The sequence below is a fragment of the Cynocephalus volans genome, chromosome 2 (genome assembly GCF_027409185.1).
Source record: "Cynocephalus volans isolate mCynVol1 chromosome 2, mCynVol1.pri, whole genome shotgun sequence".
Classification (NCBI taxonomy): Eukaryota; Metazoa; Chordata; class Mammalia; order Dermoptera; family Cynocephalidae; genus Cynocephalus; species Cynocephalus volans.
In genome coordinates this window covers 39,908,236-39,927,070 of record NC_084461.1, presented here as the reverse complement: position 1 = coordinate 39,927,070, position 18,835 = coordinate 39,908,236, and positions in this window count along the sequence as shown.

The window sequence follows — 18,835 nt, the reverse complement described above, 5'->3', positions numbered from 1 at the left end:
ATTGGAGAAAAGAAATGCTACTGATTTTTGTGTGTTGATTTTGTATCCTGCTACTGTGCTGAAATCATTTATCAATTCCAGCTTTTTTTTTGTAGAGGTTTTAGGCCGTTCAATATATAGGATCATGTCATCTGCAAACAGGGACAGTTTGACTTCATCTTTTCCAATCTGGATGCCCTTTATTTCCTTCTCTTCTCTGATTGCTCTGGCTAGTACTTCCAACACTATGTTGAATAGGAGTGGTGAGAGTGGGCATCCTTGTCTAGTTCCTGTTCTTAAAGGAAAAGCTTTCAGCTTTTCCCCATTCAGGATGATATTGGCTGTGGGTTTGGCATATATGCCTTTAATTATGTTGAGAAACTTTCCCTCTATACCTAACTTATAGAGGGTCTTTGTCATGAATGAGTGCTGAACTTTATCAAATGCTTTTTCCGCATCTATAGAGATGATCATATGGTCCTTGTGTTTGAGTTTATTAATATGGTGTATCACATTTATTCATTTGCGTATGTTGAACCAACCTTGCATCCCTGGGATGAATCCCACTTGATCGTGATGAATAATTTTACGTATGTGTTGCTGTATTCTGTTTGCTAGTAATTTAGTGAGGATTTTTGCATCTATATTCATCAAGGATATTGGCCTGTAGTTTTCTTTTTGGGTTATATCTTTACCTGGTTTTGGTATCAGGATGATGTTTGCTTCATAGAATGAGTTTGGGAGATTTGCGTCCGTTTCAATCTTTTGGAATAGTTTGTAAAGAATCGGTGTCAATTCCTCTTTGAATGTTTGGTAAAATTCTGCTGTGAATCCATCTGGTCCTGGGCTTTTCTTTGTTGGGAGCCTACTGATAACAGCTTCAATCTCCTTTATTGTTATTGGTCTGTTCAAATTTTCTACGTCTTCACGGTTCAGTTTTGGGAGCTTGTGTGTGTCCAGAAATTTATCCATTTCCTCCAGATTTTCAAATTTGTTGGCGTATAGTTGTTTATAATAGTCTCGAATGATTCCTTGTATTTCAGATGAATCAGTTGTAATATCGCCTTTTTCATTTCTAATTTTGGTTATTTGAGTCTTCTCTCTTCTTTTTTTTGTTAGCCATGCTAATGGTTTGTCAATTTTATTTATCTTTTCAAAAAACCAACTTTTTGATTCGTTGATCTTTTGAATTGTTTTTTGGTTTTCAATTTCATTCAGTTCTGCTCTGATCTTAATGATTTCTTTCCGTCTGCTAACTTTAGGTTTGGATTGTTCTTGTTTTTCTAGTTCTTTAAGGTGAAGTGTTAGGTTGTTCACTTGCCACCTTTCTATTCTTCTGAAGTGAGCGTTTAATGCAATAAATTTTCCCCTCAATACTGCTTTTCCAGTATCCCACAGGTTTTGGTATGATGTATCATTGTTTTCATTAGTTTCAATAAATTTTTTGATTTCCTGCTTGATTTCTTCCTGGACCCATATGTCATTAAGTAGAATGCTGTTTAATTTCCATGTGTTTGTATAGTTTCCAGAGTTTCGTTTGTTATTAATTTCTAGTTTTAATCCATTGTGGTCTGAGAAGATACATGGGATAATTGCAATTTTTTTGAATTGATTGAGACTTGATTTCTGACCTAATATGTGATCTATCCTGGAGAATGATCCATGTGCTGCTGAGAAGAATAAATATTCTGAGGTTGTTGGGTGGAATGTTCTGTAGATATCTGCCAATTCCAATTAGTCTAGAGTCTTGTTTAGATCTTGTGTTTCTCTACTGATTCTTTGCCTAGATGATCTGTCTAATATTGACAGTGGGGTGTTCAGGTCCCCTGCTATTATGGTATTAGTGTCTATTTCCTTCTTTAGGTCTAATAGAGTTTGTTTTATAAATCTGGCTGCTCCAACATTGGGTGCGTACATATTTATGATTGTTATGTCTTCTTGATGGATCAGTCCTTTTATCATTAAGTAGTGTCCCTCGTTGTCTCTTTTTATGGTTTTTAGTTTAAAGTCTATTTTATCAGATATAAGAATAGCTACTCCAGCTCGTTTTTCTTTTCTGTTTGCATGGTAAATCTTTTTCCATCCTTTCACTCTTAGTCTGTGTGAATCTTTATGGGTGAGGTGGGTCTCTTGTAGGCAGCATATAGTTGGGTCCTGCTTTTTGATCCAGTCAGCCAGTCTGTGTCTTTTAATTGGGGAATTTAAGCCTTTTACATTGAGTTGTTATTGAAAGGTGTTGATTTATTCCTAGCATTTTATTGGTTGTTTGGTTGTCTTAGGTGTCTTTTGTTCCTTGCTTTCTGATTTACTGTTTGTTTTCTGTGTTTGTTGGTTCCTTAGGTTGTAGATAGTGTTTTTGTTAGCTTGTTTTCTCTTCATGAATGCCATTTTTATTATACTAGCGGGTTTAGATTTTTCTTGGGTTTTTATGGCAGTGATAGTTATTTTTCAGGAACCAAACCCAGTACTCCCTTGAGGATTTCTTGTAAGGGTGGTCTTGTGGTAGTGAACTACCGCAGTTTTTGTTTGTCTGAGAAATATACTATTTGCCCCTCATTTCGGAAGGATAGCCTTGCAGGGTAGAGTATTCTTGGCTGGCAATCTTTGTCTTTTAGTATTTTGAAAATATCATCCCATTCCTTTCTAGCTTTTAGGGTTTGTGATGAAAAGTCTGATGTTAACCTGATTGGGGCTCCCTTATAGGTGATTTGACGCTTCTCTCTTGCAGCTTTTAAGATTCTCTCTTTATCTCTGAGTTTTGCCAATTTGACTATGACATGTCTTGGAGAAGGCCTTTTTGGGTTGAATACATTTGGAGATCGTTGAGCTTCCTGGATCTGAAGATCTGTGATTTTTCCTATACCTGGGAAGTTTTCTGCCACTATTTTGTTGAATATGTTTTCAATGGAGTCTCCATTTTCCTCCCCTTCTGGAATACCCATGACTCGGATATTTGATCGCTTATGGTTGTCTGATATCTCTCTCAGATTTTCTTCAATGTCCTTGATTCTTTTTTCTTTCTTTTTGTCTGCTTGTGTTCTTTCAAACAGCCCATCTTCAAGTTCAGAGGTTCTCTCTTCAACTTCGACAAGCCTGCTGGTTAAACTCTCCGTTGTGTTTTTTATTTCGTTGAATAACTTCTTCAGTTCAGCAAGTTCTGCTACATTTTTTTTCAGGTCACATTGATTTCCTTGTACATTTCCTCTTTCAGATCCTGTATACTTTTCCTCATTTCATCATGATGTCTAGCTGAGTTTTCTTGTATCTCATTCAGTTTCCTTAGAATTATCACTCGAAATTCCTTGTCAGTCATTTCAAGGGCTTCTTGTTCTATAGGATCTAGAGTTTGAGATTTATTAACTTTTGGTGGTGTACTTTCTTGATTTTTTGTATTTCTGGTATCTTTTTTTTAGTGTTTATTCATTGTGGCCGGGGGTTTCACAGTTCACCGGTTTAAGACTAATGACTAACTAGGATGTTGCTGTGGTTGCCAATTTCGTATGGCTCCCTCCGTGACTGCTCAGTTGGCCTCTAGTGCCTTGTGTGTGTGGTTGCCTCGGGTCTTGGGCTTCTCCGGGGAGCCACCTTTCTGGTCAGCTTGGACTCTGCTGGGCTGGTGGATCACGTACCACAGGGTGTGTGATCTCTGTTGAGCTTTCACTTCCCGTGCAGGACTTCTCCCTGTTCCGTGTGCTCTGGCCCAGGCTGTTAGATCGTGCAGTGACGACCCCACCGGGTGTGTGGTTTCTGTCGAGTCTCCACCTCCCTGGCCGCACGTCTCCCCACTCTGTGCGCACTGTGCTGGGCTGGGGTGTGTCTTCTGCACCCCTCGTCTATCAGCTGGGCCTTCAAGACCCTGCTCGGCACCGCCTCGCCCAGGAAGTCTGCCAGGTTTCTGCTGGGCACAGACGACCGGTCTCTCTGGGTGCCTTTGTAGCACTATGTAGATCTTTCTCGGGTCTTGTTCACCTTTGTATCCCCCCAGTATAAACCGAGTCTAGCGCCCACCTGCAGCCTGGTCTCCGGCCGGTTCAAGCGGACCTAGGAACTCTCCTACCACACTATTCCCAACCAGAAATTCGTTAGGCTTTTTTCCAAACTGGTGGCCGCAGAGATGGTATCTGCCTCCCAGTAACAGGGAGTTTACCTGGGGCCGGAGTCCAGGGTATGGTGGAGTGACGAGTACTTCCTTGCCCTCCCAACACTGGCCCGGGACACCCCCCGCCACCAGCCCTAAGCTCTTGATTGTATTTTTTATTTCACTGAATTGATCCTTCAGTTCCAGGAGTTCTACTACACTCTTTTTTAAGGGACCTATCTTTATAAATTTCCTCCTTCATATGCTGGATAGTTTTTCTCCTTTCATTGTGTCTTCAATCTGGTCTTTTTACATCTCATTGAGTCTCCTTAAGATTGTTGCTCTGAATTCCTTGTCAGCCATTTCAAAGTTTCCTCCTGCTTTGGGTCTGGTACTTGAGAACTACTGTATTCCTTTGGCATTTTCATATTTTCTTGTTTTTTCATATTTCTAGTACCCCTCCACTGAAGTGTGGTCATTGGTGGAACAGTTGCTTCTTCTATTATTCTGCAGTGGCTTTTGAGGAAAAAGACTCCCTCCTGTAGATGTGTTTCATATTAACTATTGGGTAGAGTGTTTTACTTTTGGTTCTCGATAGATGCAGTAATGTAGTCTCCATGTGGTTACTTCAACCACATTCAATGTCAGAATTGTCTATGAGTGCCTCTGTGGCCTAGGCACCGGGGCACTCAGTAGTTCCTTGGTGAAGTGACTGACACTGTGTTGGGTCATCAATGATGTAGGAGAGATCTTGAGTTCTTGGGAGAAACACCTGTGGCCCTGTTGCTCCTTGTCTGGGGTGGGTGACCCTGGGCAGACTAGCTGACACCCCAGCTAGTGTCATCCTATGACCCTGATAGATGCACTGTGGTGTACTGAAGCTCTTCAGCTGGAATGGGCAACCTTGGTGGGGTCTCTCTTTCCTCTTTTCAGCAGGCAGAGGCTTCTCCTGGATCCTTGCTTCCCCCTCTTTCCTCTTTCCTCCTGCATTTTCTCCACAAGGGAAAATTCTTCCTGCACTGATTCCAGTGTCAGAGACTTCATGGGTCAGGCCATATCTATATTATTTTTATTGGGGAAGGTTCTAGAAAGCTTTTCAGACCCAGGGAGATTCTGTATCAAATTACTTTAATTTTAATGTCAGAATTAATGTTACAGTATTTAATTCAAAAAGTTCTAGTTTATTGATCTAATGGAAACTCAGTCATTTTAATAAATGACATGGATAAACAAGTAATTCCTTAGTGTTTCACCTGGAATGAATTCCTCACTAACCTTTCCAAGAACACAGAAAAAGTAATCCAAGATGAGATTTTAAACATAACCAAGAATGTGTTTTGATTTCATCACTGGCCCCATAGGAAAAATCATTTCTTACTCAAATAGAATTAGGTAGGTTGTGTAGAAAGAGATGTGTATTGAATGGTTGAGAATATTGGTAAATACAAAGGTTTTAAAATGAATAACAGGGCCATGGAATACATTTTTAAATTTCCCCCAAAATAATAATAATAATTTATGCTTACAGCAAAAACATTGAAATTGAAGAGTTTCTTTTCTCACATTTTCCCAATTATTCTATTATTTTAATCCAAAAGCAAAGTTCAATATTAGGGATATATTTTTATAACAAACCAGTTGAGTAAATTTTTTGGAACAGATAAAATGTGGACTTTAAGAGAAATTTTAAATACAGGCATACCTCATTTTGTTGTGTTTCACTTTATTATGCTTTGCAGACATTGCTTTTATACAAATTGAAGGTTTGTGGCAACTCTGCATCAAGCAAATCTATCAGCACCATTTTTTCAATAGCATATGCTCACTTTGTGTCTCTGTGGCACATCTTGGAATTCTTGCAATATTTTAAACTTTTTCATTATTTTTATATTTATATGTTAAATATAATATATTATTATTATATGTTAGTATAGATGGTGATCTGTGATCAGTGATCTTTGATGTTACTATTGAAATTGTTTGGGGGCACCACGAACCACAGCCATATAAGATGGCGAACTTAATAGATAAATGTTCTGTGTTTTCTGACTATTCCACCTACTGGCTGTTCCCATGCCTCCCTCCCTCTCCTCGGGATTCCATTTCCCTGAGATAGAATAATGTTAAAGTTAGGCCAATTAATAATCCTACAGTGGCCTTTAAGTGCTCAAATGAAAAGAAGATTCATACATCTCACTTTAAATCAAAAGGTAGAAATGATTGAAGTTAGTGAGGAAGGCATATTGAAAGCAGAGAGAGGGTGAAAGCTAGGCCTCTTGCACCAAACAGTTAGCCAAGTTGTGAGTGAAAAGGAAAAGTTCTTGAAGGAAATTGAAAGTGCTATTCAAGTGGACACAATAATAAGAAAGCAAAATAGCCTTATTGCTGATATGAAGAAAGTTTTAGTGTTCTGAATAGAAGATCAGACCAGCCACAACATTCCCTTAAGCCAAAGATTCCTCCAGAGCAAGGCCGTAACTCTTCTCAAGTCTATGAAGTTGCAGAAGAAGAGTTTGAAGCTGGCAGAAGTTAGTTAATGAGGTTTAAGGAAAGAAGCTGTCTCCACAGCACAGAAGTACAAAGTGAGGCAGCAAGTGCTGATGTACAAGCTGTAGCAAGTTATCCAGAAAATCTAGCTAAGAGCATTGATGAAGGTGGCTGCAATGGATTGAATTATGTCCCCCCAAAACTCATTGAAGCTTGAATTGTGTCCCCCAAGTTTTATGTATTAGAAGCTTAGTCCCCACTGTGACTGTTAAGAGGGTGGGAAATCCTATTGTGATCATTGAAAGGTGGAGCCTTGAAAAGGTGATTGGATTGTAGAACCGTGCAGGAGTGAATGGATTAAAAATGGTGATCAGGGGTGTGGTTCTGAGGGCGTTAAAAGAAGAAGAGAGTCTTTCTCTCTGCGTGTGCTCTCTCTCCTACCGTCTTGCAATGTGAGACCCCTGGGTCACTGTCTCCACCACCAGATGGACTATGGGCTTCCTAGCCTCAGAAACTGTTAAAATGTAAATATTGTTTTTCTTTATAATTTACCCAGCCTTGGGTATGCTGTTACAGCAACACAAAACAGACTAATACAGTAGCTATACTAAACAACAGATTTCAATATAGATAAAAACAGCCCTATATCGGAAGATATCATCTAGGACTTTCATAGCTAGAGAGAAGAAGTCAATGCCTGGCTTCAAACTTCAAAGGACAAGCTGACTCTTTTGGTATGGGCTAATGCAGCTGGGGACTAAGTTGAAGCCAATGCTCATTTGTCATTCCAAAAATCCTAGGACCCCTTAATATTATGCTAAATCTACTCTGCCTGTGCTCTATAAATGGAACAAAAACCTAGATAACAGAACATCTTTATGGCATAGTTTAAGCCGTACTGTTGAGATCCACTGCTCAGAAAAAAAAATTCCTTTCAAAATATTACTGCTCATTGACAATGCACCTCGTCACTCACGAGCTCTGATGGAGACATACAATGAGATTAATGTTGTTTTCACACTTACTAACACAATATGCATTCTGCAGCCTGTGCATAAAGGAGTAATTTTGACCTTCAAGTCTTAATACATGGGGAATTCAAAAAGTTGAATTGAAAAATAGAATTAAAATATAATGCTAATCTTTCCATGAACTTTTGAAATATCCTCATACTTAAGAAATACATTTCATAAGACTATAGCTTCCATAAACAGTGATTCCTCTGATGAATCTGAGCAAAGTTAATTGAAAACTTTCTAGAAAGAATTCACCATTCTAGATTCCATTAAGAATATTAGTGATTCATGGGAGGGAGTTAAAAAAAAAAAGCAACATTAACAGAAGTTTGGAAGAAGTTGATTCCAACTCTTACGGATGACTTGGAGAGGCTTAAGACTTCAGTGGAGGAAGTAACTGCAGACATGGCGGAAATAGCAAAAAAAAAAAAGCTAGAATTAAACGTAGAGACTGAAGATGTGAGTGGATTGCTGCAATCTCATAATAAAACTTTAACAGATGAGTTGCTTCTTAAGGATGAAGAATTTCTTAACTTGTTTTTTGAGGTATAATCTACTCGTGGTGAAGATGCTATGAACATTGCTGAAATGACAACAAAGTATTTAGAATATTACATAAACTTAGTTGATAAAGCAGTGGGTGGGTTTGAGGAGACTGACTTTGGTTTTGAAAAAAGTTTTACTGTGGGCAAAATGCTATCAAACAGCATTAAATGCTACAGGTAAATCTTTCATGAAAGGAAGAATCAATCAATGTAGCAAATTCATTGTCATCTTATTTTAAGAAATTACCCCAGCCACCCCAATCTTCAGCACCCATCACCCTGATATGTCAGCAGCCATCGACATTAAAACAAGACCCTCCACCAGCAAGAAGATTATGATTCACCAAAGACTCAGATGATCATTAACATTTTTAGCAATAAAGTCTTTTCTAAATTAAGATATTTACATTTTTTTAGACATCATGCTGTTGCACTCTAGACTACAGTATAATGTAAATATAACTTTCATATGCACTGAGAATTTTAAAAATTTGTGTCTACCTTTATCACAGTATTCATTTTATTGTGGTAGTTTGGAACTTAACCTACAAAATCTCCAAGGTATGCCTGTAATAGAAAATCTGAAGAAAAACAGAAAAAAACCTTCCTTGGCGCATAAAATCTATGGCTTGACCTTTCTAAAGAACAACAAAAAAGTCCATATGCATGTAATAAATGCTTAACAACAGTTAAAATCAAAGAGGTCTAGATGTACCGAAGGATTATGGGATTTGAAAGAATAAAACAATTTCGTCCTTAAAATGGACAAAATTCATTTACATGCAAGTCATCCTCTACTATGGAAATTCTACATTAATAAAAACAAAGATATACTGGGTAAAAGAATCTACTTCAGGTCAGAAAGAAAAAACAGGAAAGAAATCTAAAATGGAAAGTTGTAAGTTAATCATTTTTATCCATTGAGATAACCAAATTTACAGCGTATTTTTTGTGGCATATGGAGAAAAAAATATCAATGTGATATGCACATTCCCACAAGGAATTAGCAATCCAAAGACTACACTGCAGTCTATGTAATATAAAATACAATGTAAAATGAAATAAATGTAATACAAGTAATACAAAGCCCTGTGGGTGTTCAGAAAAGAGCACGTTAAGGGAGCCAGTGATGTCCATACTACTGTTATCCAACAAAATTCAAGAAAATTAAAGAAAAGAAAAAAAGTAGAGTTGTAAAAATCAGAAAAAAGTAAAAAGATCACTATTTGTGCATGATACAATTGGATAACTAGAAAACCAGGGAGATTCAACTGAAAAACTACCATGAAAGATCTGGGAAATCAGTAAAATTAATGTAGGGCACAAAACAAATATGTACAAATGCATGGTGTTTATATGAACAAAGAAAAATCAACAGAGGCTAAGGTATATTAATAATAGGAATTAAAAATACCAAGAAAAAAATTAAGAAATGTACATATGTCTATGAAGATACAATAAGACTTCCTTTAGAACACAGTGCAAGATCTGAACTAGCACATAAATCGTGTCCAAAGTCTGCTAAATTAATCAATAAATGCAATGCAACCCAAATGAAAGCATCAGCAGTTTCAGTAGAGAGGGGCGAAGTGCAACCTCCACTCAGAAAACACTGTGTAGTTTGAGTTGTAAATATAACTCATCTTTAGTTGAATAAGATGTATGTACTCTTGAGTACTTCCCCATTCAATCATCTCTAAAGCGTTTACTCAAAGAAAGAAAAAGGCATAAAAATAAAGACATCTGCATCCTTCATGAGTCCTACATCATCTTCATCACTTACCAACACAAAAATATTTAGTAATATTTTCCAAATCTTAATATATCTTTGCAAACCTAAGTTTGGATAGTGATATGCAAACTAATTTGGCATAGAAGAGCTAATGAAAAAATCCAAAGCTATTTTTATAGACCCTACTTACTTTAGAACTGGTCTTGTCTACCTTAGAGATCAGGCAAAAGCAGAATTCAACAGTGCAGTGGTACAACAACTGGGGTTCTAGGGAGTAATACTCAACTAGAAACAAAAACAATCACTTCAGAGAAAAAACAGAGAGAGAGAGAGTAAGGGAGTATATTGGAATGACTAAGTGCCTTTCCTGTATTTTTCTTACAGTGATTAATTTCTAATATAAAGTCATTCTCTCTTCACTAGTGTCTATATCTCAGAGTACTAAAGGGGTAAGTGCTGATTGGTATCTTTTCCAAAGTCAAATAATGTAGGGATTATAGCAGACATAGCACACCATTAGGGGAAAAGTTACTACTTTTGCCAGTGATGATAGACAATAGACAGCTGGCACGTGTCCATACCCCAGCCTTGTGGCCCCAGACGGTAAATCAGATTGTGTTACCTTGGAGCTCAACAGTCTACTTTGAAGTGGAGGAAAAGGTACTTGAATCAGGAAGCCAGCGTGAGACCACTAGCTGGGCATTAGTAGGAACATATAACTGAAGATTACAAAGTTTACAAAGACCCTTGAGATTGAATCCTCTGTTAGTGGAGCTGAAGGTATCACCACCCATTGACTTCAAGCCATCAGCAACTGATAGAAAAGCCAAAACAAAAAACTGCAATGTACCAAGAAAAGAAAAATGATATTTCCAAACAAAATCCTGTGAGGAGAAAACTGTCCCTCTCCACCTATCCCACAAATACCAGAGGAGTAAACCTGAGAACAGAAGGCAGGAAATGAGGGTGGGAGTGCATTTTTTAAAAAATTTTATGTTTTATTATTAGCATATTCATTAGTACAAATGGTAATTTTTCTTTATGCCCCTTACCCAACCTATCTCTCCCCAGAACTTCCTCCCCCCTTCCCCCATCTCCAGTATCCTTAGGCTTGGGAGTGCATTTTGTGAAAGAAGCACATGCACTTTAAGCCAGTAGTCTAGCCCGAGCTGAGGGCAAGTGCAGAAGAGAGTGGGAGAAGAAGGAAACTTTCAAGAAAAAGAGATAGCAATAATAGTCTTCAACTTGGCAGGCCCTGAAAGTAAGTAAAATTTATGATGTCATTAAAGGAGCCCACTATCTAACAGAAAAAGCAGGGGGAGTTGAGAGACTACCGTGGTAGTAGAAAAAATATATATATTCCACATTTCTATCCCAGTGGCTTGAAACTGCTCAAAATTATAACAGTAGGATTCATTTTCATATATTTTTAATAGGTAAAATTATGACAAACCTGTAAGAAAGCTTTTCTAGCCTCTACTCTTGTGTGCTCTCAAAGAGTTTCAGGAAGGTGAATAACTCACTTGTACCAAAATGCCACTTAAATGGAGTCTTCTCCTTAAAGCTATTCTAATGTTTAATGACTCTATTGGAAGCAAATTAGGAAAGTATGAGGGGTCTTCAAAAAGTTCATGGAACGATTCCCATTTTCTTTTAATTCTATTTTTCCATGAATTTTTTGAAGTGTCCTCATACTTTTCTTCTTTTTGTGAATATTTGGAGTAAGACACTACTAAAAATTGTGAAATTTTATCCTTCTTCTGGGGCAAGGGCTTCCCTCTTCCTTTCTCCAATGTAATTCTGGGTGATCTTAACTGGATGCTTAATAAAATTTCAGGATAAAAGAGTTTACTTAGGAGGTTGACTTCTAAGATGTCATAAATGTCTGTGGTTCCCCATTCTAAAACTGTAAGTCAAGAACGTGACTATGATTTCTGGTCTTTCATGCTAACCTACACAAGGCAAAAATCAAAAACTTTTCACATGAACTTTTCTTTTTAGTAAATCCCTTTACCCCTAAGCATATACTTTATACCTACATCTTCAAAAGTCTGAAACAACTAAACATGTCAACAAAACCCCAAATAATTTCTAGACTTGATGCAATATAAAGCTAACACATTAATTAATCCAGCAGAAATATTGATTAAATTGATTTTTCAATAATGTGACAGCATGTTGCAGCATCACATATAAAAAGGCATTCAGAATATCAAGGCAGGTGAAAATTAGGAGCTTGGATGTTTATAGGGTAAGTGGATTGTAGCTTAAAATTCATCTGTATTCTAACATTTATGGAATCAACATTTCTTACAAGAGGTTAATAGTCAATACTCTGGGAAACTATAGCAATTTACACTTTGAGAGTGGGACAAAGTAAAAAATATATGGAAAATTTGGAAGAAAGTACAAAAGAAAGACTGCGACAGTACATTAGATTTATAGCCTGGAAAAGGATTTACTAGCACAACTGTCACTGTTTACCTAAAAATGTTTTCTGTCGATAGTTGGTCGACATAAAGATGTGCTGTCATCATTGCATAAAAATAAACATAGATATCAGAACCAGCACCTAGAATTACATTGGAGGAAGGAAGAGAGACGCTCTTGCCCCAGAAGAATAAAATTTCACAATTTTCAATAGTGTCCTAAGCGAAATAGTCACAAAAAAGATTTCTTGCCAAAAAAAAAAACCTTGCCTAATTTGTTTCTTTTGTTGTATTTTGCTTTGAATTTTAAAAGATCTTTTTTGTTTTGTTTTAAAGGTCAAACTCATAAATATTTACAGGGAGATCTTACTAAGCAGAAAAAGAGATTAGAAAATGTTTTTGAATGAATGCAGCATGTTTCATGTAAATTGAATTATACAATCAATTTTATACTGAGGAGAAAAAAATTGCAAATCACACAACATAATCTACTTTATAAGACAACATTTTAAATGATATGAAAAGTGAAGACAAATCCAAAGTGTTTTGTTTATGTCATGGTTCAAGTTAAATTTAATAAACATATTAACACCTAAGACAGTAAGCAAAATTATGTGTATTAAATGTTACCAAGTAAAACCATTAACTAATAGTTAATGTTTTCACTTCAGATTTTTAATTTGAACATCACACATATTTCTAACCTTATAAAATTCTGTTTATTACACGGTCTTATATAATCTTTGATTTTCTATTTTCTTGTAAGATTTTCTTCTGAGATTATAGTAAAAGTTTATCAATTACCATTTTACAAACACAAAGTTAAATCACATTTGTGATTTTTTAGACTGTGATATATTTTTGCAAAAGCCACATTTATGTTATACTAAAAAACAGTATAGTCTTTAAAAGATATAGTTACTATAGTCATTAAAGACTTCCTTGTACCAGCATTATCACAGCGACATTTAAATTTGTTATTTCTGATAGTCTTTTTCATTATTAAAAACTAAACAGGGAAAACAGGCTTCTTAAACAATGATTATCTGAAGATGGTTTACACTGAAATAAGCTCCATCCCTAACTTATAGAACTATTTAGACAAATATAGATTAAACCCCATATGTTCCATTCTCTTAAACATTGTATTCATTCTCTTAGAAGCTTTGTAGTCTTGGATATAATTATGCTATAGGAAATCAGCAAGGCCATTATACACCAAGGTGAAAAGCTGTGATTCATCAAAGTTCAGCTATAAACTGGCCATCAGAAATACTCACCCTCCTACATAAAATTTTAGACATACATCTTCAAAGGTGTACATCTGCTTCGTCTTTGGTTTAATGATAAAATAACTCATGAAGTACCTCATAGAAGTGGCAACAAAAGCAAAATTGTAAATTCATTACCTTGCCCAAAGTCCTACATTTTCTTTTAATGAAATGATAATACCTATAGGCCAGAGGTATGGGGTGAGGAGAGGAGCTATGTGTATTTTGTCCTTAAATTTTGGATAAATGTGGAGAGAGAAACTGGTCGTCAATAATTCATTCATTCATCAAGTATTAATTGATGGCTCTCTAGAAAATAAAAGTTAGCATGCCATATGTTATCTCTGTGAAAAGAGGGATACAATGATAAAAAAAATGCTTACTGAGTGTACTTTATATCCAAGGGGATTATGTGTTCTCACAAAAGCTGCAGAAAACAATGGTCTCCGTGGTTGCTTTGAGAAATCCAGCATTGAGGTAACTGTTAGGATACTAAGAGGAGCATGATAGTTTTCTGTCAGATAGAAAATTCCAATAGCAATAAAAGCTATGAATTCCCCAAAATCTTTCATAGTTTTTCCCCTTTCTCTAAGATGTAATAGTTGGATATAATTCTGTACTTTAGATCACTCTCTTTGAGTGTGGAAAAGGTAAATCATGTTTTATGTATTCAATACTTACGGGATAGAATAGACAATTAAAATACATTTTCAGTAACATTATTTTAAAGATTTTATTAAGGTTCAGGTTAAGGGAAGGATTAAAATTAGGATTTATATCTTGATTTGTGATTTTCACAAAAATTCTAAATAAAGGCTTCTTTTAACAAGAGTTAAATAAGTATTTTTATAGCTAACCATCAGTAGAGAATTAATAACTTCCATTTTGTGCTTTAAAGTATATTAAATAATTTAAAATATATTGCAATAGTAGAAATTGCTGAACAAGAATTAGGAAAAAAAATAATGAAAATATAATGAGTTCTAAAAGTCATTGTGGTTATTTGAAAAAAAAAAAGAAACATGTTGTCTTAATTCACTTTGTAATGCTATAACAGAATACCTGAGACTGGGTAATTTATGAAGAAAAGAAACATTTCCTCACAGTTCTAGAGGCTGGGAAATCCAAGATCAAGGAGCTTATATCTTGTAAGGGTCTTCTTGCTGCATCATAACATGGGAGAAGGCATCACATGTGGAGAAAGAAAAGGGGGTTGAACTCATCCTTTTATAAGGAACCCACTCCCATGATAATGAACCCCTCCTACAATAAGGGTATGAATCCATTTGTGAGGGCAGAGTTCTCACAAACTAAACACTTCTTAAAAGTCCCACCTCTCAACACCATTCACAGGAATTAAGTTTCCAGCACAAGAACTTTAGGGGACACATTCAAACCATAGCATTTAAGACCCAGCCCCCAAAACTCATACCCTCTCACATGCAAAATACATTCATTCCATCCCATTAATCCTAAAAGTCTTAACTTGTTCCAGCATTAACTAAAACGTCCAGAATCTCATCTGAATCAGATACAGTTGAGACCCAAGGCATGATTCATCCTGAGGCAAATTACTCTTCAGCTGTGAGCCCGTGAAATCAAATTATGTTCTTCAAAAGAAAATGGTGGGACAAACATAGGATAGACATTCCCATTTTAAAAGGGAGAGAAAGGCAAGAAGAAAGGAGTAGCAGACCCCAGGTAAGTCCAAAACCCAACAGGGAAAACAACATTAAATTTAAAAACCCAGAATAATCTTACACTCCTGGACACACTGAGGAGGGAGTTAGGCCATCCTTGCCCCTATGACAATGCTAAGCAGCCCACACAGCAACTCTCATCGGTTGGAGTCTCATGCCTACAGCTCTCCCAGACTGCAGTTGCACACAGGTAGCTCTACAGTTCTAGGGACGACACCACTCCCATGACTCCACTAGGCATTGCCCTAGTGGAAACTCTCTGTGGTGGCTCCACTCCTATGACAGGTTTCTGCCTGAACTCCCAGTTTGTCTGTAACATCCTTTGAAACCTAGGTGGAGGCTGCCATGGCCCCACAGCTTGTGCACTCTGCAGAGTCAATATCACGCAGACATCACCAAGGCTTACTGCTTGAACCCTCTGGGGTGTTGGCACTAGCCATACCTGGGCCTACTTGAGCCATGGCTGAAGTGGCCAAGGAGCACTGTACTAGAATGCAGACAGCAAACATCCAAGGCAGCCGTGGGTAGGGAACCCATGGAGGGCACCCCGAGCCCATATCCTGAAACCATTCTGCCTTCCTAGAACTCTGGGTCTGTAATGCCAGGGGAAGCCTCAAAGGCTTCTGAAATGCCTTCAGGGTCTTTCTCCCATTGTCCCCCTTCTGTCCATACCAATCTCTCTAGCAAATGGTCACTGGCCAAACCCTTGGTTAGCCTTCTTTAAGATGCTTTTTCTCTCTAGATGGCCAGGCTGTGAATTTTCCAAGTCTTTTTGTTCTGCTTCCCTTTTCCTTATAAATTCCATCTTTACATCATTTCTCTCCTCTCAGATCTTACTATAAGTGGTTAAGAATAGCCAGAAGCTCCTTCAATGTTTTGCTTAGAAATTTCTTCCACCAGATATCCTAGTTCATCACCCTTAAATTCTGCTTTCCATACAGACCTTGGGCATGGACACAATTCAGCCAAGTTCTTTGTGACTTTAAACCAAGATGTCCTTCACTCTAGTTTCCAATAAAGTATTCTTCATTTCTATCTAAGTCCTCATCAGAATGGCTTTTACTATCTATATTTTTACTAACAATCTGACCACAACCACTTAAGTAATCTCTAAGAAGACTTAGACTTTCCCTTCTGAATACAGCTATTCTCTTCTTCTGAGCCTTCCATCATCACCCTTAATGCTCCATTCATGGCAATATAGGTTTTTCTAGCCTACTCCTCCAAACTCTTCCAGCCTCTGCCCATTGCTCAATTCCAAAGCCACTTCCACATGTTAAGGTATTTGTTATAGCAACACCCCACTTCTGACCAATTTTCAGACTCAAACCATAGCACTTGGGAATTATAATTATTAATCCTATTTCTCCTTTAAGTTCATTGGTACAACACTTTAATCTGTTCTTATTTTCCTTGGCAATGAGACAAGGATATAGGTAAGAGTTTTTTTAGTAGGTTTGCATAAAAACAATAAATTTTGTTTCTGATTATTTTAGCATCAATTTAAAATTAGAATATTTGTTTTGACATGAATTATGTTGATTAAAAACAAACAAAAGGATATGAGATTCAATGACCTGATACAATGCTATATCGTATAACCTCTAACAATAAGCTCTAAAATGCAGGTTCAAAGATCTCACACAAACACAGACACACACACACACACACACACACACTGCATCTCTCTATCCAGTTCCTTTAATATTTCCAATTCTCATTTTAAAATTCCTGTCCATATTTATGATTTGCATCTTTGTATCAAACTCTGCCCCTGGCAAGGAAGTCATTATTTTTATTGTCTTTGAAAACATCCATGTGCAAGGAGAAAAACAAAATGTTATAATTTGTATTTATTTCCATTCTTCTTCCTAACCACTGCCCAAATTCAGAGTTATTCCCTATTTCCTTATTCAACCCTTTTCTAGTCACAAGGTTGCCATTAATTCAAAGTTTCAGAAATCATAATTTTTAGCAAAAGAAATCCAAGATCAAAATGTTAATTAAATTTCTTTTAAATGCTTTTTTTTCCCAAGAAAGAGGTCATAATTGCTTTAAAAGTAACTCTCTCTATATAAAAAAAAAATTGCAAAACTTCGAATCCTATTAAAGAAATTGTATATTAAATATAAATTAGCATTATATAAGCTCTTCATTGAAAGGGGGAAGAGCTGGGGAGGCAAATGTTCAAGAATATTTGCCAAGAAATGAATAGTCAGGAAAAAGTTCCCTGGCAGTCTCCTAGTTTTTTTGGGGGGGGGGGTGGGTAAGTAGGGAGGGATTCCCATCTTCCTACATTCTCCTCAAGAGAGTCCCTGGTGAGACAGCATGAAATATTACAAAAACCCCACAAATCATTGCCTAGCAATAGTAATTTCTCTCTACAATGCCAGAGAGAAGAGAAAAATAAGATATTACTGTACAAAAGACAGAGAATTACTCCAGTACGTAAGTGAGAAAAAGACAAAGCTGAGTAAAAATCACCACTGGTAAAAAACATCCACTTGTAGGAATCTTAAAAAGTCATGAATAAACCAGGTTCTTGATTCATAAGTTCCAAACCTGGGGGAGAAAGTCAGACAATTTTATTTATGAATTTTTAATAGGAAATCAAGGTTTACTATAGGCATAGAGCACTTAGTTGTACCTAAATTTGTACAATTATTTAAATATTGCTTGGTTATGCTAATGTTAATCAATAATTATGCTTATCCATTACTGAACTGTTTCACTGTCATTATAATTAGCAGAATTAATACAATTTGTTTAACCCAGGATGCAAGTGTGTTCCATAGAACACTAGACCATCAAGACACCCTACATGGTAGACACGGAGACATGCTTCTCAAATCCCATTTCAAGAAGGAACTCTTTACCCAGCCCCAAAGAGTGCAATTAGCTGCCAGCCTAAGGTTATTAACTCCTTTGTGTCTGTCTTAGCTCTAGTGCTGAGGTCATGCTCTTGTCAGGGTGTCACCAATGAATGGCTGAGCAAGACTGTAGTAAAAGGGCCCAGCCACTTAATACCCGATATGAGACTCCTCTAAAACAAGCAAACTTTGCTTCAGATTCTTCACTGAGCTAAGAGACTTTGTCAGATCTGTGTCACAATCCTGTTTCCCACTGCCCAATCTTATCTCCTCCCTTTTCCTTCACAGGTGTTAATCCCCAGTAAATCTCTTCCATCCTAACTCTGGTTTAGCATCTGCTTCCCAGATTGTTCCACTAATATAGTAGCACAATCGATAGTCTGAGAAACCAGGCAGTAAGAGGGGGTTTGGGGACTGGATTCACTTACTCCATGGCTGACAAAAAGGACCCATTCCAGGTAATCCCTACCTCAAGGTACTGTCTCAATGGCTAAAATTTGGAGAAGTGTACCTGCAGAGAGGAGCACCCTGGCTAGTGTGCTATTTGTATAATTCAGGTGTTTGAAAAGTATAAAACAACGCATGTAAAGTCAATGGCATTGGCTAGTTGTTATTAAATTACATTGATCACTACAAGGGATTATGAAGAATTGAAGGTAGTTAACAAACAATTGAAAACTAAATGTGAAGGCTATAGGGTCTCTTTGACAGCTTATAAGGGCTTTTAT